Source organism: Oryx dammah, unplaced genomic scaffold, assembly GCF_014754425.2.
Source record: "Oryx dammah isolate SB20612 unplaced genomic scaffold, SCBI_Odam_1.1 HiC_scaffold_1, whole genome shotgun sequence".
Taxonomy (NCBI): domain Eukaryota; kingdom Metazoa; phylum Chordata; class Mammalia; order Artiodactyla; family Bovidae; genus Oryx; species Oryx dammah.
Window position 1 is genome coordinate 39,516,363 of NW_024070185.1, and position 23,997 is coordinate 39,540,359.

Genomic DNA, 23,997 nt, shown 5'->3' on the forward strand with positions numbered 1-23,997 from the left:
TCTGTACAAGCATTTTTAGGATTCTTTTCCAGTTATGACACATATACATACACACGCACATTTCATTATTTTTTGATTCCTTCCCATTGTTGGTCCAAAATGCCGAGTAATTCATTAACCTTAGGTTTCAAATGACTTTTTGCTATCTTAAAAACTCAAATCTGCCCTTTTCAGATGTGACTTGAGACCAATAAAGATATTCAGATAAGATCCACAGGCCCTCATGATACAGCCAAAAGATTTTAAACCAGAGTAGCCTTGATGTATTGGGATAATGTATCACTTCCTCAGGGGACTATTTTGAAGGGCATCATCCCTCATTTGAGTTTGAAAGTTCTGGTATGTTTGTTTAAACACAAGGGTCATATTACTTTATAGTTGTGGTTTTAGGAAGTCAGTAAAATAAATCCCTTTCTTCCTCGCCCAAATTAACTACCAATTGAGAAATGAGACCTGGAAAGCAGATAGGCAGAGATCAAAGTGTGAACTATTACTGAGAAACTGATGAGAGAACTGATTTCTTAGCTGTGGCCAAAAGGTTAGCAACCTAACCCAGGTTGCCAGCAACCTAACCCAAAGTTGGAGAGGTTTTCTCACCAGACACCCCCACCCCCATGGTGGAGCCTGTCTCACTAAGGTCTCATGCCAAAGAGGGGCAGAGCAGTGTGTCTGAATTCTACAGCCAGACTGATGACAGCTGTTGAAGGGTTGAGAGGGCAGAGGAGGGTTGGGTGCAGGGAGCAGGAGAGAGATGTGAATACAAAGCCCATGTTTGTTCCAGTACATCAAGAAGAATTTTGGATCATGCACAAATAATCACTGGGTAAGGTAATGAGTGATAACAGCTTGGAGGCTGAAGAGATTGTTCCATCTGGGAAATCAGGGAAGTATTTTGGAGGATATGGCATTTGAAGTAGGCACTGTGTAGGATTTAAACACTCACAAATGAAGAAAGGACTCTCTGGGAAGAGAGAACAGTATAACCATAGATAAGGTGATTGATGAGAAATTATCAGGACTTGAAAGGTAAAGGAATTGAAAATAGTACATATGGAAGTCACATTGGGTTGGGATGGGGTAAGCACCATTTCCTTTCTTTTTGCAAAGTGTGTGTTCGTCTGGGTGCGTTGGCTCTTCGTTGCAGCGCTTCAGATCTTCCGTCGTGGCACATGGACTTTAGCTGTGGCGCAGGCTCTGGAGCGCAAAGGCTCAGTAGTTGGAGGCGCAGGCTCTGAAGCGCAAAGGCTCAGTAGTTGGCACACATGCTTAGTTGCTCCGAGGCATGTGGGATCTTAGTTCCCTGACCTGGGATTGGACCCATGCTCCCTGCATTGCAAAGTGGATTCTTAACTACTGGACCACCCAAGAAGTCCCAGCAGTATTTTCAAAGTTCAGTTCAGTTGCTCAGTCATGTTCGACTCTTTGTGACCCCATGAATCGCAGCACACCAGGCCTCACAGGAGTGTGCAAATAACTGTGAGGGGTCAGGGAAATACCACAATCAGACCTAATGTCAAAATTTTAAGCCTAGGTAGCTGTTAAAGAATGATGATGGCATTAATAATATATGAAAGTCAGGCAGTGAGGCTGGTTTTTATAGTTATTTATTATTGAACATGTTTATTTGGATGTACTATTTATTAGAGGTAAATACTTATTTTCATGATTTATCCATTCATTTAAGTAATAGCTTTTATTGAGTCTTTATGATGTGCTAGGAGGTAGGGATTTAATAGCAATCAAACATAGCATGGAGCCTGCTCCTCAAGTGGATGGGGGAACAGGTCACACTAGATCACATGATGTGAAATTGCTACTGTGGTAATGACGACAGTGGAGATGTTCAAGGTGCTTTGAAGGTCTATAATAAATAAGGGGGTCTTACCTGGTTATGAAGATAAGGACATATTTAATGAAGTGACACCTGAGCTGAGATCTGAGAGATAAGTAAGAGTTAACTGGACCAAGAAGAAAATTTGCACTGCAGGCATGGGGACATTCACATAATGGGCTATTTGTTGTTTGTTTGTTGTGAATCGATGAGTTGTGTCAGTTTCTTTTGTGACTTCATGGACTGTATCCCGCAAGGCTCCTCTGTCTATGGGATTTCCCAGCAAGAATACTGGAGTGGGTTGCCATTTCCTTCTCCAGGGAGTCTTTCTGACCCAGGAATTGAACCCATGTATCCTGCATGCAGGTGGATTCTTTACCACTGAGCCATCAGGGAAGCTCCTAATGGAACTTTGCACAGCAATAGTTTCCCAGGTGGTGCTAGTGACTCAGAGCAGAGAGGGTGCCCCTCAGGCCTCTGGACAGGAGGGAGGGAGGGACAGATGGAAGGCCAAGGCTCCTGCACTGTGCAGAGGCGGGGAGGTGGTGGAGTAGAGGTGGGAGCCGAAAGCGCAGTGTCTTGGGCTGGGCCTCTCCCTCGGCCCTCGGTCTTCTTCCTTTGCCACACCCAGCCTCTGAGGCCGCTGTCCCCCTCGCTCACCCCTGGTATGATTATTTCGTCTGCTGGATGTGGCTGTTTTGTGTGGCACTGTGTGCTGCCCCGCCCCTCTCCAGTCCCCCATGTGTGCACCCCCACTGAGATGTATGCCCCTTGCCCCTCCCCATGTTAATAATTTATATATTAAATTATTATTTAACATATCAGTTAATATCCACAGATTATTTATATAAATATGTTTATATATTATTTAATATTAATAGCATTAATATTATTCATGTATATTAATATTTGTTAATTAATCCCCAAGGAAACTAACCAAACAAAAACATCCTCATGACTCCACAGGGAAAAAAAACAGAATCCTCCTGCCAGTGCAAGAGACACAAGAGATGTGAGTTCAGTCCCTGGGTCAGGAAGATCCCCTGGAGGAGGAAATGCCGACCCACTCCAGTATTACTCCCTGGAAAATCCAATGGACAGAAGAGCCTGGTGGGCTACAGTCCATGGGGTAGCGAAAAGTCTGGCATGACTGAGCGCACCATCCTAATCCTCCTGCACTGCAGCCTGGCTCTTTACCACCGAACCACCAGGGAGTCCCCTAATGGAATATTACACGGCAATAAACATGAGTAACTATGCTGCTCACAAGTAGTTGGGACTCATGACTGTAGATGGATATCGGTAACATAATGTTGGGTGGGAAAAAAAGCTATACTTCATGACACCTTTTAATAAAGTTTAAAAACGAAAAAAATTAAACACATCACTTGGGTATACAAATATACGTGATTTTTTTTTTAAGGCAATGAAAAATAAGAAAATTTACAGAGTGAAAATTCAGAGGAGGAGTCATGGGGGAAGGGATGGGAGGTTCATAACGGGACCTGCAAAGTGTAAATTTTTGTAAAACATGGTGTTCTAGATATTGGGGTGGATGGGAAGTTCCAAAGAGTTCATTATATTATTTAAATTAAATAAAGAGGGCCACATACCAGCCAATTTTAATGGTGTGAAAACTAAGGATTATGAGTAATGCAGTTTTGGGCACCTGATTTTTTTTTTTTAAGGGATTATGCTAAGTATTAGAGACTTAAAGAATATTGGGATAGCTGGCATAGAAATGCAGAGGGGGAAAGATATGAAATGAGGCTACAGAGATGGCTGAGCTCTGGACCATCTTGTAGGCTTTTCAGTCAGTTTTCCCATTATACCAAGAGCTGTGGGAACCATTGAAGAGTTTTAACCAGGAGACAGGCTTCAAAATTTGCATCTTGAAAAAATTCACTTTGCCTTCAGTATAGTGACCAGACTGAAGAAAGACCAGAATGAACGTGGATGAATCACTTAGAATTGTCTAGACATAAGGTAGTGGGAGCTTAGGATGAGGTAGCTGTTGCAGTGGTAAGATGGTGAGACTGGTGTTGGTGATGTTAATGGTGATAGTGGTTGCGGTAGTCTTGGAGGTGATGGTGGTTTCAGTGTTGAAAATAGAGCTAAATGGACAGGTCTGAGAATATTTAGGAAGTGAATCTATAGAATTTAGGGGTAGAAGTACTTGATCAATAAAGTGATATATGTTTTGATGGAAAGGAAGACAAGACAACAGGGATAATCCCTCAACTTTTGACTTGTCAATTAGGTGGGCATGGTGCAGGAAGGAGAAATCAGTGATTCAGTTTGGGGCATGTTGCGTTTAAGATGCTTTTTCAAGTTCTAGTTCTTTTGCAGCTCTTTTCCACAGATAGTGATTCACTTTCCTCTTTGTTCCCTAAATGAGAGCTCACAAACTCAAATCCTTTTGGGGGCCAGGTGCGTAATTGGAGTGAATGAACTGGAGCAAGTGAAGCAGGCTGAGTCAGAGCCAGATTCAGAATGGTGAGGACTTCAGTGACCTGTAGAAAATATGACCCATCAAAGAGGGGGTGGTGGTGGCTGCAATTCAGCCTAAGTGTTGTTGATTCAATTTTTCAAGAGGAGCCAAAAAAATCATGATTTTAATGTTTATTGTTGTTGTTTAGTTGCTAAGTCATGTCTGACTCTTTTTCAACCTCATGGACTGTTTCCCCACCAGTCTCCTCTTTCTATGGGATTTCCCAGGCAAGAATACTGGAGTGGGTTGCCATTTTCTTTCCAGGGGATCTTCGCAATGCCAGGGTTGAACCTGCATTTCCTACGTTAGTGGTGGATTCTTTACCACTGAGCCACCTAGGAAGTCCCTAATGTTTATTAGTTAGTGACTAATTTAACACACCAAAAAACCTACTATAAGGGCTAATTCTGTGGGTGGGCCAAACAGAATTAGTTTGTGATTCATAGGTAACTAGAGAGAATTTTGGTTCTAAATCACTTATTAATATTAATTTATTCATTATATTATTGATCAAGTACATTTCAATACAGTTATTGGGATAGAAAGTTTCTGATAACATAGCACTATTAAGAGCTACTTGCATTTGAATTTTACCAAAATGTACTCTACATACTCTTTTTCTATTCCTTTTCAAATTCTTTTCCCACATAGGTTATTACAGAATATTGAACACAGTTCCCTGTGCTATACATTAGGTCTTTGTTGGCTATCTATTTTATTTTTTAAAAAATCATTTTTTGCTACACTGGGTCTTCAATGCTTTGAGCAGGCTTTTTCTAGCTGTGGTGAGCAGGGGCTACTCTCTAATTGTGGTATGCAGGCCTCTCATTGCGATAGCTTCTCTTGTTACATAAGAAGCATGGGCACTAGCGTGCACAGGCTAAAGTAGTTGTAGCTCTTGGGCTCTAGAGTAGGGGCCGAGTGGTTGTGGAGCGTGGGCTTAGTTGCCCCAAGGCATGTGGAACTTCCCAGGGTATGGACTGAACCTGTGTTGCTTGCATTGGCAGGCAGATACTTAACCACTGGGCTATCAGGGAAGTCCTGGTTGTCTCCTTTACTTTACCTATTTTTTAAACCTTTTTATTTTGTTTTATGATATAGCTGAATGACAGTGTTGTGATAATTTCAGGTGAAGAGTAAAAGGATTCAGCCATACATATACATGTATCCATTCTCTTCCAATCCATCCATTCTCTTCTTTCTTTGATCAATGCAAAGAAATAGAGGGAAACAATAGAATGGTAAAGACCAGAGATCTCTTCAAGAAAATTAGAGATACCAAGGGAACATTTCATGCAAAGATGGGCACAATAAAGGACAGAAATAGTATGGGCCTAATAGAAGCAGAAGGTATTAAGAAGAGGTAGCAAGACTATATAGGAGAAGTATACAAAAAAGATCTTCAAGACCCAGATAATCACAATGGTGTGATCACTCACCTAGAGCCAGACATCCTGGACTGTGAAGTCAAGTGGGCCTTAGAAAGCATCACTACAAACAAAGCTAGTGGAAGTGATGGAATTCCAGCTGAGCTATTTCAAATCCTAAAAGATGCTGCTGCTAAAGTGCTGCATTCAATATACCAGCAAATTTGGAAAACTCAGCAGTGGCCACAGGATTGGAAAAGGTCAGTGTTCATTCCAATCCCGAAGAAGGGCAATGCCAAAGAATGTTCAAACTACCACACAATTGCACTCATCTCACATGCTAGCAAAGTAATCTCAAAATTTGCCAACTGAGGCTTCAACAGTATATGAACCAAGAACTTTCAGATGTTCAAGCTGGATTTAGAAAAGGCAGAGGAACCAGAGATCAAATTGCCAACATCCATTGGATCATTGAAAAAGCAAGAGAATTCCAGAAAAACATCTACCTCTGCTTTGTTGACTATGTCAAAGCCTTTGACTGTGTGGATCACAAAAAACTGTGGAAAATTCTTCAAGAGATGGGAATACCCAGTTGCCTTACCTGCCTCCTGAGAAATCTGTATGCAGGTTAAAAAGCAACAGTTAGAACTGGACATGGGACAACAGACTGGTTCCAAATTGGGAAAGGAGAATGTCAAGACTGTATATTGTCACCCTGCTTATTTAACTTATATGCAGAGTACATCATGAGAAATGCTGGGCTGGATGAAGCACAAGCTGGAATCAAGATTTTAGAAAGAAATATCAGTAACCTCAGATATGCAGATGACATCAAACTTATGGCAGAAACTGAAGAAGAACTAACGAGCCTCTTGAAAGTAAAAGAGGAGAGTGAAAAAGTTGGCTTAAAACTCAACATTCAGAAAACTAAGATCATGGTATCTGGTCCCATCACTTCATGGGAAATAGATGGGGAAACATTGGAAACAGTGACAGACTTTATTTTTTGTGGCTCCAGTATCACTGCAGATGGTGACTGCAGCCATGAAATTAAAAGATGCTTGCTCCTTGGAAGAAAAGTTATGACCAACCTAGACAGCATATTAAAAAGTAGAAACATTACTTTGCAAACAAAGGTCCGTCTAGTCAAAGCTATGGTTTTTCTGGTAGTCATGTATGGATGTGAGAGTTGGACCATAAAGAAAGCTGAGCACCGAAGAATTGAGGCTTTTGAACTGTGGTGTTGGAGAAGACTCTTGAGAGTCCTTTGAACTGCAAGCAGATCAAACCAGTCAATTCTAAAGGAAATCAGTCCTGAATATTCATTGGAAGGACTGATGCTGAAGCTGTAATTCCAATCCTTTGGCTACCTGATGTGAAGAACTGATTCATTTGAAAAGACCCTGATGCTGGGAAAGATTGAAGGCAGGAGGAGAAGGGAACAACAGAGGATGAGATGGTTGGATGACTCAATGGACTTGAGTTTGATTAAACTCTGGGAGTTGGTGATGGACAGGGAGGCCTGTCATGCTGCGGTACATGGGGTCGCAAAGAGTATAACAGTGTGTACGTGTCCATCTCAAAGTCCCTAACTATACCTTCTCCCCATCCTTCCCCCCAGCAATGGTTATCTACTTTAAATATGGCAGTGTATACATTTCAATCCCAAACTCTGTCCCTTTTCCCTCCCTTCCCCTTCCCCACTGTAAACATAAGTTTATTCTTTATATACTCAGTTTTAGAACTTCATTTTTTGATATTTAAAATATTCATTTTGAAAAATATTAAATCCTCAGAAGAGTTGCAAGAATAAAATGATTCCTTTACCCAGATTCACTGTTTGTAAGCATTTCTTCACATTTGAGTTCTCTTTCCCCGACCTCCTCAGCCACTGCCCCCCCGCATCTAAACCATTCTAGAGTTAGTTGCAGGCATCATCCCTGGTGGCTCAGAGGGTAAAGCGTCTGCTAGCAATGCGGGAGATCCGGGTTTGATCTCTGGGTCGGGAAGATCCCCTGGAGAAGGACACGGCAACCCCACTCCAGTATTCCTGCCTGGAGAATCCCATGGACAGAGTCTGGTGGGCTATATATATAGTCCATGGGGTCACAGAAAGTCAGACATGACTGACTGACTTCACTTTTTCATGACCTCAAATACTTTGGTGTATATTCCCTGTACAGTGACATTCTCTTACATACTACAATGTAATGGTTAAAACTCAGGATTGATACAATACTATTATCTAATATACAGTTAATACTAAATTTTATAATCTTTTTCTGATCCAGAAACCAGGGTGAATCATCCATGGTATTTGGTTTTCACGTATACTTACTCTCCCTTAATCTGGAACAGTTTTGCATGTCTTTTATGACGGTGATTTTTTCGAAGAGTACAAGCAAGCTGCTTTTGAGAATGCCCCTCAATTTGAGTTTGCTTGATTGTTTCCTCATGATTAGATTCAGGTTATGCATTTTTGTCAGGAATACTATGTAAGTATTGTTGTGTCCTCAGCACATCACATCAGGAGGTACATGATGTCACTTTGATCATTTAGGGTGGGTTGTACCTGCCAGATTTCCCCACTTGCAGGAACTTGCTGTCTTTGTAATCAGCAAGTAATCTCTGGGGAATGGAATCAGTTTGAGACACTGCAAATATCTTATTCACCAACAACTTAACATCCCATAGATTTGGCGGCCACTGAACATTCGCATCTGAATCTATTCCTACTATGGAGGTTGCAGATTTGTGATTTTTAAAAAATCTTCCGCGTGTATTAGCATTCCACTGTAAAGAGGAGATTTGTCCTCCCATTTATTTGTTTGTTTACTCTGTCTTTCTGTATCTGCATAGGCACTTGGTTGTTTTGTCTCCAACGTTTTCTAACCTGCTGCTGTTTTTATGCTAAAGTTGCCCACGGTTTTCTGCCAAATTGCCTGCACCTTCAAGCTGGCTCCTGTGTTCTCTGACATCTCCCTGTCAGTTTTTGAGGATTTACTTTCTGCCACAAGATACTATGGCTTGCTTTGTATTTACTTTCCCAGTCCTGGTCCTGGAATCTGCCATTTACCTAAAGGGCGCTGCTTGCATTTACTGAGGAATGTGTTTAGAAATACAAATCAGAGACTAGGTGTGCGAATCACTCAGTTCAGTTCAGGTCAGTTCAGTCACTCAGTTGTGTCCGACTCTTTGCGACCCCATGAATCGCAGCACGCCAGGCCTCCCTGTCCATCACCAACTCCCGGAGTTCACTCAAACTCCTGTCCATCGAGTCCGTGATGCCATCCAGCCATCTCATCCTCGGTCGTCCCCTTCTCCTCCTGCCCCCAATCCCTCCCAGCATCAGAGTCTTTTCCAATGAGTCAACTCTTCACATGAGGTGGCCAAAGGACTGGAGTTTCAGCTTTAGCATCATTCCTTCCAAAGAAATCCCAGGGCTGATCTCCTTCAGAATGGACTGGTTGGCTCTCCTTGCAGTCCAAGGGACTCTCAAGAGTCTTCTCCAACACCACAGTTCAAAAGCGTCAATTCTTTGGCTCTCAGCTTTCTTCACAGTCCAACTCTCACATCCATACATGACCACTGGAAAAACCATAGCCTTGACTAGATGGACCTTTGTTGGCAAAGTAATGTCTCTGCTTTTGAATATGCTATCTAGGTTGGTCATAACTTTTCTTCCAAGGAGTAAGCGTCTTTTAATTTCATGGCTGCAGTCACCATCTGCAGTGATTTTGGAGCCCAGAAAAATAAATTCTGACACTGTTTCCACTGTTTCCCCATCTATTTCCCATGAAGTGATGGGACCAGATGCCATGATCTTCGTTTTCTGAATGTTGAGCTTTAAGCCAACTTTTTCACTCTCCTCTTTCACTTTCGTCAAGAGGCTTTTTAGTTCCTCTTCACTTTCTGCCATAATGGTGGTGTCATCTGCATATCTGAGGGTATTGATATTTCTCCCAGCAATCTTGATTCCAGCTTGTGTTTCTTCCAGCCCAGCATGTCCAATGATGTACTCTGCATATAAGTTAAATAAGCAGGGTGACAATATACAGCCTTGACGTACTCCTTTTCCTATTTGGAACCAGTCTGTTGTTCCATGTCCAGTTCTAACTGTTGCTTCCTGACCTGCATATAGGTTTCTCAAGAGGCAAGTCAGCTGCTCTGGTATTCCCATCTCTTTCAGAATTTTCCACAGTTTATTGTGATCCACACAGTCAAAGCCTTTGGCATATCACTATTGAATGTCATTGATCCTAGGTGCTTTCAGTGGACAGAACTAGGAGGCATGTGTTTTCTGAAAAATTAATGGGTTCATTCTGATACTCCTAATTCCAGTCAACACTAGAGGGCTCTTACTTGCTTCCGCCTCAGTGTATTTTTCTTCCCCCACAGTGGGTACCTGGCTCCTAGTAACATCAATGTATTTGCTTATTTAAAGAATGTATTTTAATGCAAGAGAGTTTTCCTCTTATCCTGCCTCCTTTCCCAGCTAATGGGATAATTTATTTTGACATTCCTCAGTTCCTATAATTTTTCCTAGTTAACTTTTCCCCCACATTTTAAGCATGTTAAGATTTATATAAGTGTATCTTTGCAAAGATTTCACCATGTAGAGATACTGTGTTAATCTTATCTATCATTAATCATGTGGAAAGCAATTCCTTTGTTTTGAGTGAGGCTGAAATGAGGGTTATTGACAATAACTTCCATCTACTTGGCAGTTCACACTTTGCAAAGTACTTGTTTACATGTACGACTTCATTTACTTTTAATGGTTTGAATTCTTTAAGTCCCAGACAAAATGAGGAATACAGAAACTGAGAGCTTCATGAGTGTTTCACAAGGTAGGACTCAAATAATACCTGCTGATTTTTAAGAAGATGCATTTAGAATCTGGCAGATGAAAACTGGTATTATATAAAATCATGCATAATCCTCACTAATAGATGATCTAAAATCTTTTTTAAACACCCAAACTTTATTTTTAATATTTTCGGCCACACCATGCAACTTGTGGGATCTTAGTTCCCTGACCAGGGATTGAGCCTGGCCCCTAAGCAGTGAGAACCTGAGTCCTAACCACTGGAATGCCAGGGAATTCCCTAGATGATCTAAAAATTTTATACTCACCTCAGCACTTCTTGCCATTGCCATTTTGTAGGAATCTGTGTCTTTCTTAGATTGATATTTTAAAAATACATCTGCTTTCTAAACATACACCAAATTAAAAATGCCTTTAATGTAGTGGTTCTCAAATGTGGCTGTATCACTGAGCCACAAGGGAAGCTTGGGTCACAGTTACACAGAAGGTAGCTTGATCTGGATCTGCATTCTGATTTAAACATTGATACTTGTCAGACACAACTGAGTGACTGAGCATGTACTTAAAGTTTGGGCTTCCCTGGTGACTCAGCGGTAAAGAATCCGCTTGCCAGTGCTGGAGATGCAGGTTTGATCCCTGTGTCAGGAAGATTCCCTGGAGAAGGAAATGGCAAGCCACTCCAGTATTCTTGCCTGGGAAATACCATGGACAGAGGAGCCTGGTGGGCTACAGTCCATGGGGTCTCAAAGAGTCAGATATTACTTAGCAACTAAACAAGAACAGCAACTTAAAGTATGCAAGAATGTGTTTTGAACTTGACCTAGCAGTTGAAAAGTACCGAGCACATTATTTTATCTTTTTCATTAGCCAGCCATATTCTCTTTATTCTAAGATTTACCTGATTTTCATGTTTCAGTATTTCTAAAATCATGTCATGACCTAAAATTAAATGTGTGTGTACATGAGTGTACACACATTCATTGTAATGGCTATATCTAGAGCAGGGTTCTTAAAACTGAGTGTGCATCAGAAATATTTGATTACTTGTTATAAATGTGAAGTCTTAGGCTGGTTTGGGGCTTTTTGAAAAGGCTAAGGTTAACCAGCACGCTGGATGATTCTGATTCATCAGGTCCTTGGACTTTGCTTTGAGCAGTAGTTTACAAAGAGTAGACTTAGCTCCTCCCCCCGCCCCAAACTATGTCTATATCACCTAGGAACTTGTTAGATATGTACATTCTCAGACCCTACCCTGGACTTACTGAACCAGAAACTCTGAAAGTGGGGACGAGCGTCTGTATTTTTACAGGCCCCTAGGAATTCTGGGACTTCCCTGCTGGCTCAGATAGTAAAGAATTCACCTGGAATGCAGGAGATCTGGGTTTGATCCTAAGGTTGGGAAGATTCACTGGAAGAGGGCATGGCAACCTTCTCCAGTATACTTGCCTGGAGAACCCCCATGGACAGAAGAGCCTGGCGGGCTACAGTCCATAGTGTCACAAAGAGTTGGACTGAGCGATTAAGCACTGCACAGGAATTCTGGTGTAAGATAAAATTTCAGAACCACTATTTTGAGGAACACTGCCAGTGTTTGCCATCCTTCTTTGATGATAAGAATCACCTTGCATGCTTTAAAAATCCCACATCTGGGCTCCATCCTGGATCTACTGAATTAAAATTCCACGGAGGGTGGGAAAGTTCCAAAGGAACAGGTAGAATCTGTAAATTAACAAGCTTCTCAAGTGATTCTTATCTTCAAACAAATTTGGGAAATACTGAGGTGGAAAAGCCACGGATTTGCCAATCCACAGCCTTATATTCCCTGTTTAGGTTTATCTTGGGTTTTGTGTATATCACTGTATTTAAATTTTATAACACCTTTAGGAACTAGAGACTATTATCAAACCCATTTTATAGATGACAAAACTGAGGTTTGAAGAACTTAAAAAACACACTGGGTCATTTAAATAGTAAACCAGAGAGTTGGAACTCAAATTAGGAACTTTCTGACTCCAGAGCCTTTGTTCTTGAACTGTTGTAAGATAACTGCAAATCATTGATGTTGTTGTTACAATGTAGTATAGCCTTGTGGATAGATACTTGCCCAGAGACATTCCTTGGGTCAATACTTCAGTGTTGCCACCTGTAATCCCAACCCATCCTTGACCTCCCTTTGTTTACTCCTTCCTTTACTGTTATATTCACTATACTCTTATTGATGAAAAGTATCCATCCTCTTCTGTTGTTGTTCAGTTGCTCAGTCATGTCTGACTCTTTGCAACCCCATGGACTGCAGCACACCAGGCTTCCCTGTCCTTTACCATCTCCCACAGTTTGCTCATACTCATGTCCATTGAGTTGATGGTGCCATCAACCGTCTCATCCTCTGCTGCCCCGTGCTCTTCCTGCCCTCAATCTTTCCAAGCATCAGCATCTTGTCTTTTAAGCCTCTTCATTACTCATCTGTTGCTTCTTCTCACAAAAGGATTGTATTTTGTGAGTCAAAAGACATGCCTCAAGACACTATTTCAGTCTCATTTCTTCTGTGAAGAACCCCTGACCACACTAAGCAGCAGTGACTTCTCCCTTCTAGGATTTACAGTGACATTCTTGGCCTGCACTATTTAGTCCCCATCATGGTGTGTCCTGCTTACACATCTTAATCTTTCATCTAGATCTGAAGGTGCTGCTCTGGCCCTGGCCAAGTAGTAGGAGTGCTAAAATATCTGTTGACCTTCAATAATGTCAGTGTAGTTTAAGACTCACAAAAAATGAAGATGGATTTTTACATGGACGGAGGAGCCTGGTAGGCTACAATCCATGGGATTGCAAAGAGTCGGACATGACTAAGCGACTTCACTTTCACTTAACCACCCAAACTGATCTACACATTCAATGCAATCCTATCAAATTCAAATGTCTGTATAGCACAAGGAATTCTACTCAATACTCTGTAATGGTACATAAGGGAAAAGAATCTTATAAAGAGTAGATACAATATATGTATACGCATAACAAATTCACTTTGTTATATATCTGAAACTAACACAATGTTGTAAAATAACTATATTCCAATAAAACCTTTTAATTCCCCCCCAAAAAAATGAAGATGGATTTTTAAAAGCAATTAAGACAAGTTGTTGGATTCTCTTCCTGGAGAATCTGTGAAGGGGGTTACACTGACTGTCATGTGAGCCATCAGTGGGTTGTTTGCAAGGGTAGATGAATTTAATGATTATTCCTTCAAATTTAGTTTACAGGAATCTTATCCACTCTTCCAGACTTAGAAAAAAAGGGGGGGGGCGGCGAGAATCTTGTTTTGGTGAGGATGGAATGACAGTTTGGGAGAGGGGGGTGGAGATGTGGTGCATGCTTTGTAAAGGGGAATGGCTTTAATTAAAAAAAAAATTTCATTGTCATCTCATTCCAGACTAGAATGTATTTTCTTTTCAGAATACTATGGCTAATGCCTATTGTGGCTGCCTTCCAGATGTTGAGGTTTTGGAACAACAGCATCCCACGAGGTAGCATGAGACTTGCTAGTTCTGGAAGAACATGTCCAGGTGTCTCTGAGCTAGGGTCAGGGCAGTGCTGGGGAAAGGGCTCCACCTACTGACCGTCCAGAGTCACACTGTTTCCTGGCAGAAACCTTTAGTGGGGTTTGACTCCGAGCTCTTGCCTCAGAGAGGGTGGCCCCAGAGGCCCAGGGGGGGTTCTCTGCCAACACTCACTGTGCTTCATGCGGAAATTCACGAGCATGTAGCCACACAAAGTGAGGTATTCCAAGAGTATGTTTTCTGTGAGAATCTCTTTCAGGAAATGGGTTTTCCTTTGAGGAAAAATATCAGCAGCCTCACTGTGGAAAAGGGTAGAACTACTATTTGGTTGAATATTGTTATGTAAAGTTATGGTTCCATCACATGGATTTCAGAGACATCTGTGTTATTAAGGGATGGACAAAACAGAGGGTGATCTTTAGGACTTAACTCTGTTTTAGAAGAATTTGAATCCATTAGTGGTTTAAATAATTAGTGGTCCATTTCATTTAAAAGTAAAATTATATTTTCTAGCATAAAGAAAATTTTATTCTGTTTTTTAGTGTATGTTGATGGAAGTGACGAGACCCTGACAGAAAGGGTGCTAGTATCTCAAGCGTTCAGTGTGAAGTTCCTTGTTTAGTTGATAGTTATAATTGTTTATCTTCTCAAGACCCTACTGGGTCACTTTGAAAAGTGTGTTAGAGGTTGACTAGATGGACAGGTGGGACTTGTTCCTTCCACCTTGCAGATGCATCTAGGACACTTGATCATAGGCATGAGAAAGGCTGCTTCCTAAGTCAACTGTGATCCAAAATCAGACTCTTTCGCTGTTTTGGTGGGAGTGGCATCTTAAAGAAAACATGTTTTCATTGAGTCGGTACACAGGGGAATGTGAGAGAGTGGGAGGACTAAGAGAGGAGAAGGAGATGTTCCTGCGGCAACTGGAAAAGGACTTCACAAGCTACATCTTGGCAAAGTGACTTTCAGGGGCGTCCCACTATCACCCTCAGCAACACTTAATCCCTGGGGAATTCCAGCCCTTTGGACCCTGATAAGCAAAATCACACTTAACCTTCCATTGAGATGCACTACCAGGAGGGTTTTACCTAAACTAGAATGAGAGGAAAGGAGTGCTGCTTAGTATAAAATAGTAGAACTGACAGGCAACACTTACTGGTACCAGGCACTGTGCTAAATGCTTTCCACAGATCACTTCATGGATGCTGCCTACAGTTCAGTGAAGCAGGACTAGCATAGGCTCAGGGTTGGGGATTAAGGAACTTGCCTAATGTCCCAGAGCTAAGGAGTGAGAAGGCTAAGATCTGAACCCAGTTCTGCGGGGCTCTAGAATCAGTACTCTTCCCCATGTGACATTCTGAACCTCCAATCAGAAATTGCTAGTGAAATTATCTTAGAGTTAGGGAAGCTATGAAAGATACCATGGCCCCTCTCTTTTTTAGGTATAGGGAGATTTTCTGTGCTATAGTTGACAGAGAGGCCCCTATTTTCTTTTGACTGAAGACTATGTAGCTTCCTCAAGCTTGTGTGTATATACATGTGTATGCATCTTTTTGTTTGTTTGTTTGTTTGGAGCAGGTTTGTTGAGCCAAGAATAGTAAACTGAAGAAATGGAGAGAAGTCTGCACAATGCCAGGTGATGGAGCCGGAAGTAAAGAGCAATGAACGGGGGTCAGGGATTCTAACTCTGGCTCTGCCATATACAACAACAACAATAATAGTAGCAGCTAACATTTGAGTACTTACAGCGTGTCAAGTACTGTTCCAAACACTTTGTACGTCTTAATTCACTTAATCCTCATGATCATCCTATGGATAAGCACTGTTCTTATTTTACTGATGAGAAAATTGAGTCATACAGAGGTTGTTACTTGCCCCAGGTCATACCAGCTAATAAATGGTAGGAAGCTGGCTTAAAGTCAGGCAGTCTTGGCTTACTACACTAACTATTATGTAATACTGTTTCTCAGCTAACTGATTATGTCAGTTAACTTTTCTAGGTTTTAGTTTTTCCCATTTATAAATTCACTTTTTTTAAAAAAGTAAATGTTGAGTTCCAAACTTATCAGGTAGAGATGGAAAAGGCCATGCACACGGAGTACAAAATGCAAAGAATAAGGAGTCCACATGCCATTGGCAGCACCAGGAAAAGCTGGGGTTGGCACTGGAACTTATCTTATGGCTGAACCTCTTACACTGGTCCTCAAATGGCATCCCAGGCCGAGGTACAGTTCAAGGTGACTTTGGGAACTTTTGGATTGAAGACAGGATATTGGGCACAGAGACACTGCCAGAAGGAAAGAGGTTAAGGAGTCACATTCAGGACCACTACTATCTTAAGTCAAATTCATGTGGGGCGAGACTGGTGGCAGGGAGACCAATGAGAAGGCAGAGAACTGAGGACCTCAAGTTGGATGGAGGAGGTAGGGATTTCACAGTGGGGCCAGATGCCAGAAATATCAGGAGAGAGGGTGGTGAGGGTGGGACAGGGTGGAGGAGGTAGTGAGCCAAATGCAAGTGAGAGGGTGACAATGGCTTGCAGAGGACGGTTCAATTGTTCGCGTCTTCAAGCTAAGATTCCTGTGGACTCTGTACTCAGATATGCTTGACCACAGCTATGGGATTTATATGACTGAAGCTCAGAGCGATGATCTTAGGAGGAATGTGATAATGACAGGTATGGGTCAGGCATTCCCTCCCACTCACAGTATCTTTTGTCAACAGAATATTGCTCTGTGACAGGTTCATGGCTTTCATTTTGGACGGATTTCCCTTCCCCAAGGAGGCAGATGGCTTAGTGCTAGCAGGGTAGACTCTGAAGTCAGAAAACTAGAATAAGTAGAGGAGCTACTGACTAGTTAGTTGTATATCTTGGGCAAGAACTTTCATCTTTCTGTGCCTCCGTGTGTACATGTGTAAAATGGGAATAATATCACCCACTTTATAGAGTTGTTGTGAGGATTAAACAAGTTAATATATGTAAAGCGACTGGCCTGAGTTAGCCCATGCTGCTGCTGCTGCTGCTAAGTCGCTTCAGTCATGTCCGACTCTGTGAGACCCCATAGACGGCAGCCCACCAGGCTCCCCGGGATTCTCCAGGCAAGAACACTGGAGTGGGTTGCCATTTCCTTCTCCAATGGATGAAAGTGAAAAGTGAAAGTGAAGTCGCTCAGTTGTGTCCAACTCTTCGCTACCCCATGGACTGCAGCCCACCAGGCTCCTCCGTCCATGGGATTTTCCAGGCAAGAGTAGTAGAGTGGGGTGCCATTGCCTTCTCTGAGTTAGCCCATAGGAAATATTAATTATTGCTGTTGAGTAAATGAAGGAGCAGAGAGATGAAATGATTGTTCGAGGACTCACAGCTCAGCATTCTAACCCAGGCCCACCTAGCTCCAAGCCTTCCTTAATTTTCACTGTGCCACATTAGGCTGAGAGCAGAGTCTGAACAGAGATAAGAAAGAAGTCAAGAGGACTGTGGAAATACTACAGCAGATGGCAGAAGGATGTAGAGGAATACATGAAGTAGCAAGGAAAAATTATTAGGAAGAACAGAATAAAGAACTAAACCTTTCCTGTTTTTCTGATTATTAAGTTGAAACAGCCTCACTGTAAAAATTAAAACATCATAGAACTAAATTATGTGGTCTAACTTCCTCCCCTGCTTCTCTGTCAGATTTTGAAAAAACAAAAACAAGCACAGGACTTTATGGCATCACAGAAAGCAGGGCAGACTCAAAAGAGCAGAGGCGGCTGACAAAGGCCAGGGCCACAAGGTTTGGTGTTAGGGAGGGCAGCGAGGAGACATCATGGTAGAGGTTCCAGGGGCAGATGAGGCAGATCTGGTAGTTCGATTTGGAGTGAATCTGGGGTGGGAGGGAAGGGGCAGTGGGCATAGGCAGCTCCAAGATGAGGAGGCTGGAGTGGAAAGTTGTGGGAATAGGAAATATTTTGTGCTATAAATCCCTTTGGAAGCCTCATGAAGCTTAGGGACCTCTTCCCAAAAAAAGGTTTTAATACCTAAGATAAAAGACCTGAGATGACAAAAGGTTGCCACTTCTACCCACCAACATCTTGGAATTCAGAACTCCTATAAGACGCTTCCAGTTTTAAGATTTGGTACTTTACTAAAGTTTCTATCCTTAGAAAGAAACGACTTGCTGCCCTCAGAATCCTCTAAATCCTCTCTGTATAGAAACCCAAAGATACCTCCAGAATGCACAATGAGTCTATGTCTCTGGCTCCAGACTAATTTTAGATGAGGATCTCTTCAAGTAATTTGGATACCCTAAATGCAGAGAAGTTGTATAAAACATCAACATTACCAGAGTAGAAAGTGTTTTGGAAACTGTGTTTTGATCAAATCCTCATAATGTTCTCTCCCCAAAATTTCACTGGAAACCAGAGGCGGGTAATCCTGGGTTATTGACTCATCACAAGAAGTTCTTGGTATGCTCCACATGCTTGGAAGACAGCTGATGTGCTTTTCTGTGGTGTTGGATCCATTCCGTCAGCCCCATATGGGCATATTTGGGGTTTAAGTTTGCAAATAAAACTCAGCAAATCACCAGTGACCAAGTGGAGGGCAAGGGGAGGGTTGACAGCAGGTATGATCAGGATGGAACTCAGGGCATATACACTAGAAAAATGAGTTTCTGAGACTTTTCGTATCATCATTCAATCAGAAACTGGCTGAGCCTGCCTATGAAGCCATTATTAATACAGTAGAGAAGGGGTCTACATAAATAATCCCATTTACTGTACAATTTTCATATTTTTGCCTAGCCACAGGAGTATGTCTATAGGAAAAGGGTTATTCTACTTCTTGCTCGTAGCTTGAAGTTAAAATCATCACCCCAACTACATCCATTGTTGGAAGGACTATTTTGGGTTGGCCCTGTGTAATGTGAAATGAAGAAAAAAAGTGTGTAGCTGAATCTTGATATGGAGATCCAGACTTAAAAACATTCTCTGATGGTTTGGCATCCGTGGGATAAATTGGTCATAGTTTTCAACAACTCAGATCAAAGCCAAATGCTGTTTGCATTCAGACAGTGATTCAGGGACCATGTCTTATTTGGTTTCTTTGAAAACAGAGCACAGACATTTTTTCATACCTTTGAGAGAAATCTTTTGGCCGCCAAATTTGTGCCTTGTAAATATTATTGTACCCTAATACACAATTTTACATCTTGTCTCAGATGTCTTTTTAAGTTATTCCACCATCCCCAAGTGAGTGGCTTGTTGCAGGGAGGGTCTCCTGATGTTAAAGAGAAAAAATAGGCCAACTGCTAAAGATAAAAAAAAAAAAAGAGAGTAAATAAAACACATATGGAATGTCTGCTTTCAGAGTTAAAATGTATATGAGTGTGTATGCAAATCAGCCATCCAAATAGAAATCTAGACTGAGCCAACCTTAGGCACAGCTATGAAGGAGAAAAGGCCTTTTATTCCCCTTACTAGATAGTCCCTCCTTGATCACCTCTACCTCTCTTCTTTCTCAGGCTATTTTTGATCCTTCTCAGTAAGAGAATCAATATTCACTTTGGAACTTCTCTCTCTGCCATGCATACACTTCCTTTCACTTCTCAGTTCAGTTCAGTCGCTCAGTCGTGTCTGACTCTTTGCGACTCCATAAACCACAGCACGCCAGGCCTCCCTGTCCATCACCAACTCCTGGAGTCCACCCATACCCCTGTCCATCGAGTCGATGATGCCATCCAACCATCTCATCCTCCATCGTCCTCTTCTCCTCCTGCCCTCAATCTTTCCCAGCATCAGGGTCTTTTCCAATGAGTCAGCTCTTTGCATCAGGTGGCCAAACTAGTGGAGTTTCAGCATCAACATCAGTCCTTCCAATGAACACCCAGGACTGATCTCCTTTAGGATGGACTGGTTGGATCTCCTTGCAGTCCAAAGGACTCTCAAGAGTCTTCTCCAACACCACAGTTCAAAAGCATCAATTCTTCGGCGCTCAGCTTTCTTCACAGTCCAACTCTCACATCCATACATGACCACAGGAAAGACCATAGCCTTGACTAGACGGACCTTTGTTGGCAAAGTAATGTCTCTGCTTTTTAATGTGCTGTGTAGGTTGGTCATAACTTTCCTTCCAAGGAGTAAGCGTCTTTTAATTTCATAGCTGCCATCACCATCTGCAGTGATTTTGGACCCCAGAAAAATAAAGTCTGACACTGTTTCCACTGTTTCCCCATCTATCTGCCATGAAGTGATGAGACTGGATGCCATGATCTTAGTTTTCTGAATGTTGAGCTTTAAGCCAACTTTTTCACTCTCCTCTTTCACTTTCATCAAGAGGCTTTTTAGCTCCTCTTCACTTTCTGCCATATGGTAGTGTCATCTGCATATCTGAGGTTATTGATATTTCTCCCAGCAATCTTGATTCCAGCTTGTGCTTCTTCCAGCCCAGTGTTTCTCATGATGTACTCTGCATAGAAGTTAAGTAAGCAGAGTGACAATATACAGCCTTGATGTACTCCTTTTCCTATTTGGAACCAGTCTGTTGTTCCATGTCCAGTTCTAACTGTTGCTTCTTGACCTGCATACAGGTTTCTCAAGAGGCTGGTCAGGTGGTCTGTTATTCCTATCTCTTTCAGAATTTTCCACAGTTTGTTGTGATCCACACAGTCAAAGGCTTTGGCGTAGTCAATAAAGCAGAAATAGATGTTTTTCTGGAGCTCCTGTGCTTTTTTGATGACCCCGTGGATGTTGGCCATTTGATGAGCTATGGGTGGAGCTTTCGCTTCTACTCCCCTTCCAATGCATGTGTCCTGTGCCCCTTTTCTGTGGGCTTTGCTTGTCAGGGAGGAGTTCCAGGGGTAACGGGAATTATTTAAATGGCAATTCTTTTAAAAAATGAGCTCATAGCCAGTTTTTTTTATTTTAATAAACAGATTTTATTTTTTGAATTGTTTTCTGATTTTGTTTTGTTTATTTAATGGACTTTATTGAGTGTGTATTATACAGAGTGCAATGGCTGTGGTGTAGTGGGAATTATAGAAGGAAATGGCATCCTACTCCAGTACTCTTGCCTGGAAAATCCCATGGATGGAGGAGCCTGGTAGGCTATAGTCCATGGGGTCCCAGAGAATCGAACACGACTGAGCAAATTCTCTAGTTGTTAATTGGGGGTGAGAGTCATATATGCAAAATGTTAAACAGCATGACAACATAGAGTAACAACTTGGAAATGATTTTATCATCTGATTTTATCTTATGAATGCTTATATTGTACATTCAGTGTGGCAGACACTTTTCTAAGTGCCTCTCAATAATAACTCATTTAGTCTAAGACAAATATTTAACTCATGTAGTCTTCAAAACAATGTTCTGTTATTATTGCTACAGTCATTCCTATTCTGAAGATGGAGAGCTAGGCAGGGAGAGGTCAAGTGACTTCCATAGGGTCACTCAGCTATTAAGTTTGGAACCAGGACTAAATTCCAGCTGTTTGGCTCCAGGGTCTGGGTCCTTAAATCATCCTGATGCAGCATCTCCAGCTTTAGGTGATGAGTGCCAAGTGTGAGACAGACATGGGCTCTGAGTTTGACAGCAGGACTCATTCTAGGTGAGCTGAAGTGGTCAGAGTGCTTTATGACAGTGGTTCTTACCCTGGCTGCCCATTACAGTGATCTGGGAAGTTAAAAAAAAAAAAATCCCCATGCTCTGACCAGGTATTAAATCAGAATCTCTAGAGGTAAGGCCTGGCCAGTTATATGAAGTATTCTAAAGGGGCAGACAGCATGGAAACCACTGCAGGGAAAAGGCACCAAACCTGGATCCTGGAAAGTGGGCTGGAGCTCATGAAGTTGGGAGGAGAGAGGGTGGTCAGATGGGAAGTGGGGAGGCAGAGAGAAAGGTCCTTTCTTTTCCCCCTTTTCCTCTTCTCTTCCACCACCATGCTTCTGGATCTTCTTCCAGCCACCCTTCCTTTTTTTCCTCCTGGTTTCTGACTTCATTGTCCCCTTCTTTCCTTTGCTTCTCACCCCTCTCCTTTCAACCCTCTATCCCTTTCCTTCTTACATCCTCCTGCTGCCCAGTCTCTTCCTTTGAGTTCACGACCTTTTGGTCATCTCACTTAACATTGTTCCTCCTCCCAGCAAAAAGAGAGCAGAGGTTGAGGCTTTTGGGTCAATGCAAGACCCATTCATAGTGCTCCTGAATGGAATTAAAGGAAAGCCTGGGAGTACAGATCCAACTTCCAAGTAGTACAATTAGGATTAAATACTGGTAAGAACTGTGCTGTATTCTTTGGGAACAAGAGCACGGGGTATGCCTGGCTCTGTAGTGAGTGGAGAGAGGAGAGCTTGAAAGGTGTCTTAGTTTTCTGTTGCTGTTGTAACAACTTACCCTGAATATGTTAGCTAAAATAATCCATGTTCATATCTTACAGTTTTCTAAGATGGAAGTCTGACCTGAGTCTCACTGGCAGGGTTGTATTTCTTTCTAGATGTTCCAGGAAAGACTCTGTTTCATTGCCTCTTCCAGCTTCTAGAGGCTGTCCACATGCCTTGGTTCATAGTTCCTTCCTCCATCTTCAGAGCTAGCAACACAGAACCTCTCTTGCCATGTTTTCATTACATTACAGTACTTTCTCCACCTCTTTTCTTCTGCCTTTTCTACTTGTAAGAACTCATAATCACATCGGACCCATCTGGAAAATTCAGGATAATATCCCTATATTTAAGGTTATTTTATTAGCAACCTTAGTTCCATTTCCACCTTAATTCCCTTTGCCATGTAACCTAACATATTCACAAGTTCCAGGGATTAGGATATAGACATTTTAGTAGGGATATTAATCTTTCCATAACAGAAAGCCTCACAGAATAGGAGGAGAAATGGACAGTAAAGTTCATTTCATGTAGATAACAGCAGATACAAAGGCATAGGGGCTTTGGAGAGTGTTCAAGGTAGGTTTTGAAGAACTATAGTTTAGTATCACTTTGTAGTATCATGAAACAGGCCATTACATTGCCACTTATACAGTATATATTGTTCTTAAAGTTTACATATTATTATGTTTACCACATATTTCAGCAAAAAAATCTTACAATAAACAGTACTCTTTGAGGGCAATACAGTATTACAGCTAACAGCATGTGCCATGGAGCCATGGAAGGTAGGTTCTAGTCCTATCTCTACCACTTATTAGACTGATACCTATAAAGATTCAGTAAGATCAAGAATCTCAAGTACTTTGCTCTGCCCCTCAGTTCAGTTCAGTCACTCAGTCATGTCTGACTCTGTGACCCCACGGACAGCAGCATGCCAGGCTTCCCTCTCTATCACCAACTCCTGGAACTTGCTCAAAGACTCATGTCCATTGAGTCAATGATGCTATTCAACCATCTCATCCTCTGTTGTCCCCTTTTCCTCTTGCCTTCAATCTTTCCCAGCATCAGGTTCTTTTCCAATGAGTCAGTTCTTCCCATCTGGTGGCCAAAGTATTGGAGCTTCGTTCAGCTTCAGCTTTGGTCCTTCCAATGAATATTCAGGACTGATTTCCTTTAGGATTGACTGATTTGATCTCCTGGCAGTCCAAGGGACTCTCAAGAGTCTTCTCAACACCACAGTACAAAGCATCAGTTCTTTGATGCTCAGCTTTGTTTACAGTCCAACTCTCACAACCATATATGACTACCAGAAAACCCATAGCTTTGATTATACAGACCTTTATAGGTAAAGTAATGTCTCTGCTTTATAATATGCTGTCTAGGTTTGTCATAGCGTTTCTTCCAAGGAGCAAGCCTCTTTTAATTTCATGGCTGCAGTCACCATCTGCAGTGATTCTGGAGCCCAGAAAATAAAGTCTGTCACCATTTCCATTGTTTCCCCATCTATTTGCCATGAAGTGATGGAATCAGATGTCAATCTTAGTTTTCTGAAGCTGAGTGTTAAGCCAA